This window comes from Narcine bancroftii, chromosome 2 (genome assembly GCF_036971445.1).
Source record: "Narcine bancroftii isolate sNarBan1 chromosome 2, sNarBan1.hap1, whole genome shotgun sequence".
Taxonomy (NCBI): Eukaryota; Metazoa; Chordata; class Chondrichthyes; order Torpediniformes; family Narcinidae; genus Narcine; species Narcine bancroftii.
Genome location: NC_091470.1, coordinates 202,725,096 through 202,737,767, shown reverse-complemented (window position 1 = coordinate 202,737,767; position 12,672 = coordinate 202,725,096).

Below are 12,672 nucleotides of genomic sequence, written 5' to 3'. Positions count from 1 at the left end.
GGAAGGTTATAACAGAACTTTTGGACAGTGGGAAAGTGGTTGAAGGATTCACCAGGTCATTGGGTCAGTGGGATTCTAGTGAAAGGTTTTCCCAGGATACTGAGACAGTTGGAACGTGGTGATAGGTTTCACCAGGATATTGGGACAGTGGGAAAGTGGTGGAACATCTCAACAGGACAGTGGGAAAGTAGTGAACTGTTTCACCAGGATATTGGGACAGTGTAAACGTGGTGAAAGTTTTCACGAAGATATTGGGGCAGTGGGAAAGTGGTGGAATATTTCACCAGGACAGTGGGAAAGTGGTGAACGGTTTCACCACGATATTGGAATAGTGAAAACGTGGTGAAAGGTTTCACCATGATATTGGGACTGTGGGAAAGTCGTGGAACATTTCACCAGCACAGTGGGAAAGTGGTGAACGGTTTCACCAGGATATTGGGACAGTGGTAACGTGGTGAAAGGTTTCACGAGTATATTGGGACAGTGGGAAAGTGGTGGAAGGATTCACCAGGTTATTGGGTCAGTGGGATACTAGTGAAAGGTTTTCCCAGGATATTGGGACAGTTGGAAGGTGGTGGAAGATTTCACCAGGACAATGGGGAAGTAGTGGAAGGTTTCACCAGGACATTGCCTCAGTGGGAAAGTGGTGTTATGTTTAACGAGGATATTGGGACAGTTGAAACGTGGTTAAAGGATGCACCAGGATATTGGGGGGCAGTGGGAAAGTAGGGGAAGGTTTCACCAAGATATTTGGAAGATGATGGAAGATTTCACCAGGACAGTGAGGAAGTGATGGATGGTTTCACCTGAACATTGGTACTGTGGGAAAGAGTTGGAAGGTTTTACTAGGACATTGGGACATTGGAAAGCTCTTGCAAAGACTGTTGGCCCCGACATGTCTGGAATGGGGCAGAACTCCAGTATTTTAAATAAGATCTGTGCTAAAGTGTTTGTATGTGACCTACTCTAACAAACCTTTCCCCAATTTATCTCCCAAAAACATGCCTATATACTCTGTCACATATTGAACTGGGAACAAGACTTTGCCTAGGCAACTCTGGTACAACCTGCCACACATGTTTTTGCTTGGCAGCATGGAACAATTTGTGGGCCAACTCATTTAATGCCGGTTTATAGGGATGACCGGCGAACTCACTGCCAAGGTTGAACTATAAGGGAGCATGTTTTGTCCCTCCACTCGGCCCACAACCCAGGAATGTGCAGAATGGGAACAATCATGGTGTTTGGCTTGAATCAATGCTCAGCAGCTATTCCAATACAATTCGCTTTGGTCCCTGGCAGCATGTCAGACATATTTCAGGTTCAGCGTCCCCTGCCTCACCAACCCCAGCAACCTCAACACCACCTCCTGTACTGACTGTGAGGACCTTGTAATTGGTCGGGGTTATCTGTGAGGGGTTTTTACACCGTGTCTGCATGGGTTGTCTCCCAGCACCTCTGTTCCCTCCCCACCCTTGGTTCTGGGCTAATTGGGGTTGTGGTCTGGATGGTCCTGTCACCATGCTGTGCATCTGAATTTTTTTAAATCCCCTCCCCCACCTCCAGTTAATTCTTTTTGTCTCCCAGACCTCAAGGGATAGAATATTATTTGTTCATGTCTTTACAAACTGGAGAGAATTGCTCAGATAATAGCAGCCTTATGGCCAACTTGTACCAGGCTTAGCCAGGAAATCTATTGCTGTTACTTGGAAATCAGATGCTTCATTAACAGATGGCAAACACAGATTCAAAGTTGTATTCCTTTAGAAAAAAAAATTCCATTCAGTTTAAGGGGTAAGTATTCTGTATTCTTAACAAGTTTGGAGCCCATACGCTAGAATAATGAGATTAAAATTATAATCTTGTTTTCTTTGTTTTGAATTCTCCAAACCAGTGAGGCTTTCCCGAAATGAGTCTTTGGAAAAATGTTCTTTTTGAGATTCTTGTGTGTCATCTGAAGCATCCAAACTAATATATAGTTATTATGTATTTTAGATTTAGATTTTAGTTACTGGGGTTAGTTAAGGTTGTGGGGGAGGGGTCAGTTGTTTTTATAGTTTTTTTCAGTTGTTTCAATATTTTTTTTCTTTACTATGTAACATTAACATCTATTTGTAAACAATGTAACATTGTGATTTGATGAGCCTGGAGCACCCCAAAGCCCAGCAGCAATAGAAATTCACCAAGGCAATGGTTACTTCAACCAAAGTTGCTTTTAATGTTCTTTAAACATAAAAACAGGATCGAACTTTATTACTATTAATTTAACCCCCTTCTAATCCTAAGCACATGTGTATGTAATGTGCATACATTCAGGAAAGTTCTCCATTTCAGAGTCCATTCATTCACTTCTCACTCTTCCAAGTTCAGGCAATTCTCACACTGTGCACAGAACTTAACGTTTATGAATTTCTGCCAGGCTCTGGTGCTTGCAGGTAAATGGTTACTGCTCAGGAGGGTTCTTGGTGGTTTCAGAGAATCATTGCTCGTTGGACACACAAACTAATTTCCCATGATCAGTGTCTTGCCAAAGAAACTTACCCCATTGTGCATTTTCCAAATGAGGACCTCTGCTTCCAGGTTCCTCTTGTTTCCCTTATTTCGGGAGAAACATTCTAGCCAGCCATTCCCTCTTGTAAGGACTACAAGGGTTTTGAACAGGCTGAACTCAGAACTCACAACCCATCTTCAAAATGAGGTTTTACAACAAGCTCGCCAACCTGCCATGTTGCAGCCTCAACTGTTACTATAGAACTGATTTCTCTCTTCCAGAGAAGAATCCTGTTTGTTCCTCTCTCTCTCTTTCTTTCTCTCTCTCTCTGTTTATAAAAACCAGAACGACCACTCCCAAGGCTCCAAACCCAATCTTTGAAAGATCTTTATCAGCACTCAAAGCTGGACTTTCCATTTGCACCTGCTTTTTAAAGTTCCTTTCTAACCAGCTCCATTGTCCTTTCCCAAGTCACTGGTGCCTGAATGTCTAACCACACCACCCCCCCCCCCCACAATCTATCTCTTTTAAAGACACATTTATAGCGACTACCCTTACAGAGCTACTAAATAAACACACATACACAAGGTTAGTCAGCCAAAGATTGTTTATTTGAGTTTGCCATCCTCCTTTTATAATCCTTCCCGTCCCGTGCTCCACGGGAGGGGGTGACATATTCTTGTGTTTGCCGCCAATCTGGGGCTGGCGTCCTTAAAATAAATACCCCCCCCCCCCCAGAAAGAGGCATAGCAACCCAGCTTGGCGCTACTCAGCACGCAGTTCATTGCCCAGGTGAGTGCATGGCGGTTCGGCCCGGGGCTACACGCGCTCGCTGGTGAGCCACACTGGTGCCAGTTTGCAATACCATGCTATGCGCCCGCTCAGCGCACTGCATATAACCATATAACAATTACAGTACAGAAACAGGCCATCTCGTCCCCTCAAGTCCGCAATTTAAGTAATCTCATCTAAACCCACTTACCCGCCCCCAGTCCTCCAATCCTCTCACATCCATGCACTCATCCAACCTTCTCTTAAATGACAAGATTTACCCTCTTCCAGAAGGCCATTCCACTCGGCCACCATTCTCTGAGTGAAAAAGTTCCCTCTCATGTTACTTCTAAACTTTTGCCCCCTAACCCTTAACTCATGACCCCTCGTTCCAATCTCCCCTACCCTCAAGGGGAAGAGCCTATTCATATCTATTCCCCTCATAATTTTAAATACCTTTATCAAATCCCCCCTCAACCTTCTACGCTCCAATGAATAAAGACCAATCTTTCTCCGTATTGAAGATACTGCAATCAAGGCAACATTTTAGTAACTCTTCTCTGCACCTTACTAATGTAACCCTTTACAATATTAACTGTTATAATGATCATATATGTGTTAATTTATTCATTAAAAAAACCCCTCATCCCATGCCCATGGAGATTTTTTAGGCTCTTTCTCCCTCCACCCCCCCCCCCACCCCCCCATAGTTTTCGATAGGAATCCCACTGGGGCAGGTGGCCCCGCCACGTTGGCCATCACTGTGTGCCTCGCTGATTCCGCCCGCGTCTCACGACCCCCCCCCCTGCACTTTGCAGTGAATGTGGCGACCCTGGCGGTTCTCCTGCGGGCCAGGTGCGGCCTCGCCCCTGGTATCACACGCTACCTGGCGGCCATGGTGTCGGCTGACCTGCTGCTCATCGTCCTGGACCTGATCCTCAAGCAGATCCCTGTGGTCTTTTACTCGGCCTTCCACGGCGCGACGGCCGTCCGCCTGTGCCACATCCACGCGGCTCTGCTGCACACGGCCACGGACTGCTCGGTCTGGTTCACGGTTGCATTCACCTTCGACCGATTTGTGGCCGTTGGCTGCCCGAGCCTGAGGGCGAAGCACTGCACCGAGAGGACCGCAGCGCTGGTGACTGTGACTATGGCTGCACTGTTCAGCGTGAAAAACCTCTTCTGGTGTTTTATGTACACGGGCCAGTACGCGCTGCAGCGAGTGCCCTGGTTCTGCGTGATGACCCTGCGCGTGATGTTCTCGCCAGTCTGGGCTGCCGTCGAAATCCTCCACTATCTTGTCACGCCGTGTGTCCCCTTCATCCTCGTCCTGGCGCTCAACGCGCTCACCGTCCGCCACATCCTAGTCGCGGTCCAAACGCGCCGGAGACTCCGCGGGAGGCGGCCGGACCCCGAGGCCAGAAGTCGGAAGCAGTCGGCCACCCTGCTCTTCCTGGTCTCGGGCAACTTCGTTCTCCTGTGGTCCTTGTACTTGGCATCCACGCTGTTCACGCGGCTGGTCCTGCTGCAGACCACGGGCGACCAGGAGATGCCGCTGATCGTGATGGAACTCGGCTTCATGCTGCAGCTCCTCAGCTGCTGCTCCAACACGTTCATTTACGCCGTGGCACAGAGGAAGTTCAGGGAAGAGATCCACAGGGGGCTGAGGTATCCCGTCACGACGCTCCGCAGGTTCATGGGGTAGTGGGAGGGAAATGGGCCACGGTCTCGCCCTCCCACGGCCTCAGTGGTGGGACCGAGAAGGGGGAAAATGGCAAAGGGAAGAGCTGAAAACTTCAGACCCGGTGGGAAGATGAAGGCCAGAAGTCAGACGGGACTCTAGTAACTTTATAGGCCATCTTCACCAGCCCATCGACACATCACAATCACTTGGGCCATGAGCTATATTCACTGAGGGTTGGGGGGAGGGGAATGTTTCTCCTGACCATCCAGCTCTCCATTTTGGACTGTTTTTGAATTGAGAGTGTGACAGAGGATTATAGAGGTGCTTGGGGAGATAAATTGGGAAAGGTTTGTTAGCGCAGGTCACACACAGGCAGTTTAAAACACAGAATTTTTGCCAAAGGCTCAGACTCACGACGGACAGTTGTTTGCAAAAGGCAACAAATTGAACAACAGGCAGCAGCAGAACTTGTTGTCAGGAGAGTCATGTGATCTTTGCAAGCAGGGAGTAGAGAGAAAAAAACAGGAGGGCGTGAGAGAGAGAGAGAGAGGAGAGAGAGAGAGAGAGATACACAAGGGCATCGGTTCCAGAGGGACAAGCTGGCCAGCTTTGGAAGACGGCCTGGTCAAAGGAGAGGACTGGTTTTCTGGTGTTTCCCTTGGAATAGGAGAAACAGAAAGGACCTGCTCGAACAAACCTTTCCCAATTTATCTCCCAAACACCTCTATATACTCTTGTCGCAAGAGTTTTCAAGGATTCTCTTCAGAGCAACAGATACTGTGGGATGTGAACAGAAGCCACTGCCATTGGGAGGAGGCGGGAGAAGGTGCTCGGCATGAACTAGAAGGGCAGTACTGGCCGGTTTCTGTGCTGTAATTGTTTTCTTGTCATAAACTGTTCAGTTCTGAATAACAGTTTTAAAGATTTTTTTTAAAATTGAGCCCTTTTCTGCCCATCAGCCCCTGCCGCCTAATTACCACTTTGAAGGGCGGGGAGGAAGCGGGAGGAGCGTCCGACCCTGGACGAACCTTGCGGGTAGAGGCGGATTCGAACCCGCGCTACTGTTCGCTGTGAACAGTTTTGTGCCGACCTTCGCCGCGTTCGTCTAAGTCAGAGTAGCAGGCGCAGAAATGCTGACTGTAATAGGTGAGCCCAGTCGTTCAACTCCTGTCCATGTCCACAGTTAAACTATTCAGTGAAGTATTTTGATGGAAAATGAATTTTCAATGACACAGGGGTTTTTCTGGTCGAAAATCAGAATTTTCCTAGCAGTTCAAAACGGCCGGGCCTAATATTATTCCACTCAGCCGTGCTCTGGAGATGAGCTGAGATGATCAGACTGAGTTGTCCTTCACGTGTCGTGGATAAAGTCGGGGTTCGACTAGTAAAATCCACCCGTTTTGTGGGTGGTTCTGTGATTTCTCCGAAATTTATTGTCTTCTCCTGGTGTTCGATGCCACTGTCCCCGTGCCCACCCGACCGGCGAAGGAGGGGTTTGGTCCCATTTGGCACCCAGTTGCCCGTCGTTCATGAAAGATATTCCCACCCGAGGACAGGTCCGTCAGGCTGGGGGGCAGCATTTAACATCCTGTGTTAGCTTTAACGCTGGGTTTGCAAGTCAGTGGTTCTCAACCTTTATCTTTCCACTCACATCCCACTGTAAGTCATCCCTAGGCCATCGGGGCTCAGTGATTAGTCAGGGGTTGCTTAAGGTGGGATGTGAATGGGAAGGTATCTGATCTCGACCCAATTGTTACTGAAATATTTGGGTTGAGAAAAATGGAAATTGGCCCATTTCCTGTGGAGTTTTGAAACCGTGCACATAACAAGTCAACGAGGGACAATTAAAATAGAGGTTTTCAAACTTTTTCTTGCTACCGATCTCCCACCTTAAGCAATCCCTGACTAATCACAGAGCCCGAGGTCTCCGCTCCTGCCAGGAACCTGCTGTCTGGATCCTGATGTACCCATTCCTGTCCGGAAGCCCAACATTTCCACTTCAGCTGGGAGCCTGATGTACGCATTCCTGCCGGGAGCCTCCCCACCCCTGTCTGGCAGGTTGAAAACCACTGGTTTAGAGTGGAGGGAGATGCCAGAGCTGGTTTATTTTTACATACAGAGGGTGCCTGGAATGCATCGGGGAAGGGGGTTGGGGAGGGGGGAGTGGTGAAGCTGGTGCTAACAGGCCATTGAAATGGCAATAGATGGTGATGGATGCCAGGCAGGGAAGAACTGGGTTTGTTGTGGAAGAGGGGTCAATGTTCTCGATCCTTCTGTGCTCCAAGGTTGCTTGATAGAAGATAGAAAAATGCTGGCCCCAGCTCCCACTGAGGCGAGGAAGTCTCGCCTTTCATAATGGTCACGTCCATATTTTTGTGAGTTTTTAGCGCAAGGTGAAAGGCATCAACGTAACGCCGAGGGACCTGCTGGAATATGGAACGTCAACGGCCATCGAACTAATTCTCGAGTAGATTGTCGGATGCCCGCGAGTGTGGAGGATCCTGCCAAATTTCCTCGCGGGTCTGTTGCTAAATTAGACGGCATGGTTAGCGCAACGCTCTTACAAGGTCTGCAAGGGGTTTGCGTGGTCTCCCCATGCCTGTGGGGGTTTCCTTCCACTGTCCAAAACGCACGGTGAAGTGGGGTGTTCGGGTGGCAGAGGCTCGTGGGCTGTAAGGGCCTGTTACTCTGCTGCAGGCCAAAATTTAAAAGAACTCTTTGACTGAACTCCGACCAAAGACTCTTGCACGTTTCTACAGAAGCACCGCGGACCGGTCACGCCACTGCCTGGTCCGGAGGCACCAATTCACAACACAGGAAAGGCGACAGAGAGTTGTGAACTCGGTCAGCGCCATCACGGGGGCACCAGACCTCACTCCATCGAGGGGCGGTCTCAAGAAAGCAGCCTCACCTCAATGACCCTACCGCCCAGGCCACGCCCCATTCACTCTGCTCCCATCGGCCTGAAGACGAGTGCCCAGCGGCACAAGGACAGCTTCTTCGCCTCCACCGTCGGACTCCCGAACACGGGAGACACGGAATGAATCACTAAAGTCTTGCAGCTCGATGTGACTTCAGTAAAAATAGAGATGCTGGAATAGCTCAGCCGGTCTCGCAGCATGCATAGGAGAAGATATATTACCAATGCTTTGGCTCACAACCTCCATAATGGATCACAAGAACGGAAGCAGGCCATTTGGCCCATCGAATCTGCTCCTTGAAACCTTCCTGAGCTAAACTGTTCTCGCATCTAGTTCCAAGTTCTGGCCCATATTCCATTATCCCTTAATTGGATACCTATCAATTTACCTTTAAATTCCCCCATCTCTCTGTCTCCTTCCCTCCAGTTCTCCACCCCTTCCCTCTCCATTCACAGAGCCATCACCCCCTCACCTGTTCGCTGCTGTACCCTCCCTCCCTTATCCACCTGTTACCTCCTGCCTGTGGGGCCGTTCTCCTCCTCCTCCTAACCGCCCCCCCCCCACCAGTTTGTTCAGGCGCATGCCGACATTTTTCCACACCTTGATGAAGGGCTCAAGCCTGAAATGTTGGTTATGCTTGCTATATGACATACGCTGTTGACCTGCTGAGTTTCTCTAGCCACGGTGTCTGCAGACCCTCTTGTTTTATTCCTCAGGCAAGGATACGTTGACCAGAGCTCAGTCTTCAACACAGCAGTCACGAACAAACATCTTCCAGCTGCCTCATCTCGGTACTCCCCCTCTCTGCAATTAGCTCCATGAGGTTCTATCCCAGAGGGATGGGTAACAGAAACTCCTTCCTGAACCCTCCTCTCCAATACACACCCCTCCCATCCATCACACACACTCCGTCCTCTCCATCACACACCACTTCTCTTCCATCACACACCCCTCCCTCCCTTCACACTCCCCCTCCCATCCATCACACACCCACTCCCATCCATCACACACCTCCTCTCCCCTCCATTGCACACCCCTACCATCACACATCCCTCCCATCCATCACACACACCCCTCCCTTCCATCACACTCCCCCTCCCATCCATCACACACCCACTCCCATCCATCACACACCTCCTCTCCCCTCCATTGCACACCCCTACCATCACACAGCCCTCCCATCCATCACACACACCCCTCCCTTCCATCACACACCCCTCCCTTCCATCACATACCCCTCCCGTCCATCACACACACCCCTCCCCTCCATCACACACACCCCTCCCTTCCATCACACACACCCCTTCCTTCCATCACACACACTTCTCCCATACATTACACACACCCCTCCCATCCATTACATACCTCCTCTCCCATCCGTTACACACCCCCTACCATCACACACCCCTCCCCTCCATCACACACCCACCTTCCATCACACACCCTTTCCCTTCCATCACACACCCCCCTCTCCTCCATCGCACACCCCTTCCCTTCCATCACACACCCCTCCCCTCTATCCCACAACCCCACTATGTCACACACCGCTTCCCCTCAGTCTGACAACCCCCGCTCGACTTGTCTGCAGTCCCCATTGCTTTGGAAAAACCACAAACAGGTTAAAAGACGCTCCCCACCCCGATCATGAAGACTAATAATGAGTGGGAGTTCACCCACCACCCGGACAGTCCCCTCACTCACCCCCACAATTATCCGACTCTGGAATGAGCATCACCCTTGTAAAGCCACGCTGCCATTGCTCCATCCCAACCAACCTCCCTCCCTAACTCCACATCGTGCTCGGCTCGCACCAAGGTGCAAGGATCGAGGTTGTTCCCCGAGCAGCCCAGCAGACGCCCCATACATAGTATGTATGATCGGATGGTGATTCTCCACCCAGCTCCTGTGAGCCTTACATTCTCCTCGGGAACGATTCGGCTGAGGGAGAGGATAGGTCTGGGGCCGGACTGATCAACTGCACGAAGAGAAATGACCGCGTATACTCAGCTGGCCAAACAGTGGACTTTATAAAGATACACAACCAATGTTTCGGAGTTGAGACCTTCATCGAGCTAAGATCAAGGTTACCCCAATGAAAGGCTCAAGCCCGAAACGTCGGTTCGGTATCTTTATCCATAAAGGACACTGTTGGGGTCAAATTTGGTGCAGGTCGACTTTTACATGGGTCGTACTTTTGACCGCAGGAAGTACCTCTGTCGTTCAAGGCGTCGGGAGCTCGGATGGGGGAGGGGGAGAGCAGGATCTGGGAGACAGTCTGTGTTTAGGGCATCGGGAGCTCCGGTGGTCAAGAGGTTGGGAGCATGGATGGGAGGGGGGCCGGGGTGAGGATCCGTAGCCGTGGCGTCAGGAGCTCGGATGGGAGGGGGGCTGGGGCAAGGATCTGTGGCGGTGGCGTTGAGAGCTTGGATTGGAGGGGGCGGGGTGAGGATCCGTGGTTGGGACGTTGGGAGCTTCAATGGGAGGGGGACTGGGGCAAGGATCCATGATCGTGGCATTGGGAGCTCGGATGGGAGGGAGGCCGGGGTGAGGATCCGTGGTCGGGGCATCGGGAGCTCGGATGGGAGGGAGGCCAGGTTGAGGATCTGGGGCCAGGGAGTCGGGCGCTTGGATGGGAGCGGGGCTGGGGCGTTGGGAGCTGGGATAGGTGGGGGGGGGGGAGGGGCGGGGTGAGGACCCGTGGTCAGGGTGCACTGAGAGTTGTATGGGGTGTAAATTGGGCGCCACGGATGCGAGGACCTATATGGCCTGTTACCGCACTGGACATCTACAGCTTTAATAATTAAAACAATGGGGGAAGGGGTCGACGATTACGTTTCGATTATTACACGGGTGTGCACGGTACATGGTCCTGGAGTCACCCACTGATGCGTACCTGACGACGGGCTCAAGCCTGGAGACGCCGGTTCTATGTCTTTACCTTTGCTTCATCAAGGACCCTGTTTGACCTGCTGAGTTTCTCCAGCGCCGTGTCTTTACAGTTTTCCTTCCCATGATTGGATACTTGCTCTGGATGGGATTATCTGATTTGCTTAGCCCCCAGAGCGAGAGGTACCACCAATGTCCCCTTGGATCTGGATGGGACGCAAGGAATCACGTGTTTGCTTCCTTTGACAAAAGACCCAAAGCCCCCCGCCCCCCCCCCCCCCGCCCCACGTCTGATTTATTAGATGGGATTCAGTTTCAAACGTTATATTTTATTTACAGTGTTCTGTAAGATGCACATTTCGTATCCGCGGTGCCGAGTTTTCCTCATGTGGCCCGTTCGAATTGGCCATTTTTGCCAGTGCTTCTTGCGAAATCCGTCACACTGGATCTGACCCTCTCCAGGATTCGGGCGGGGGGAGGGGGTGCGGAGTTTGAACCACAGGAACCTGAGATCAAAGAAGCGGTCGGAAGACAACCAAGCTGGACCTCTGGGCTCCCTGTCCCACCCATCCACCCCCCTCTCTACTCCGTTGAAACATGTCAACCTCAACAAAACAGATCCATTAAATTAAAACGGAAGAATCCCAACCCTTGCTCCATTTATATGAAAAGCATAACTTAAAAATAAATAATCAGATAACTGTACAGATTTATCACGTACAATTTTCCTTATTTCAATTACCACCATTAATACCAAACTCAATTAAACCATCTTGTTATTATCGGCTACGTGAAGTACTTCTTGAGAAACTACTAGATATCTTTGCTGGATCTTTGGAAAATTACTCCGATTCAGCTAATTTCAGAAAGGATTGCTTCTTCATAGGTCCAAACCAGTTGGCCAAGTGGAGTTTCATCTTTGTAGGCCTCACCCCTCCTCTCCACCATCTCTGTAGATCTCACCCCCCCCCCCATCTCCCTCATACCCTCAACACCATCTTTGGAGGGCTCAACCCCCCACCATCTCCCTCATACCCCATCACATCTTTGTAGGCCTCAGCCCCCAATCATCTTTGTCAGCCTCACCCCCTCCATGTTTGTTGGCCTCACCCCTCCTCCCCCTGTCTCCATAGATTTCACCCCATCACCATCTTCATAGCCTTCAACCCCCTCCTCTCCACCATCTCTGTAGACCTCAACCCCACCATTTCCATCACCCCCCATCACCATCTTTGTAGGCCTCACCCCTCCTCCCCACCATCTCTGGAGACGTCATCCCCACCATCTCCCTCACCCCATCACCATCTTTGTAGGCCTCACCCCCCTCTCCTCCTCCTCTATCGGCCTCACTCCCTCCCCACTTTCTCTGTAGGCCTCACAATTCACCCCCACCACCATCAGCCTAGTCCTCACCTCCTCCCCTCCATCTCTGTATGCCTCACCGTCACAATCGCTGTAGGCTAGCCCCATCCCTACCATCGCTGTGGGGTTCACCACCCACCATCTCTGGTGGCCTAATCCCCACTGCACCATCACCAAAGGCCTCAACCTCCACCCCTCACCCCTCTGGGAAGCTGGCCATGCCCTCAGAAATGACAGGCCAAGGTGGAGGCTGCAACCAACAAGTGTGGTTTAGACCAGAGAGTGCACCTGTCAACCAGAGGAACCCCTCAGCACACCCCAAAACAACTGGCGTAGGTCTTGTGTCACCCAGGCAGGTGGGAAGGTTGGGGGGGGGAGGTCTTTGCTCCAAGGGCAACAACCCAGGCTTGGCCTTCCAGTCGTGGGCCACTGGGCTCCTGGAACACGGCTTGAGTGATTCGCAAAGACCTAGCGAGGTACCATTTGCAGGAGAGAGTGCTTGCTAGCTAGCCAGTTACAGCGACCCATCATTCACTTCCACGGCACAGGTTAGACAG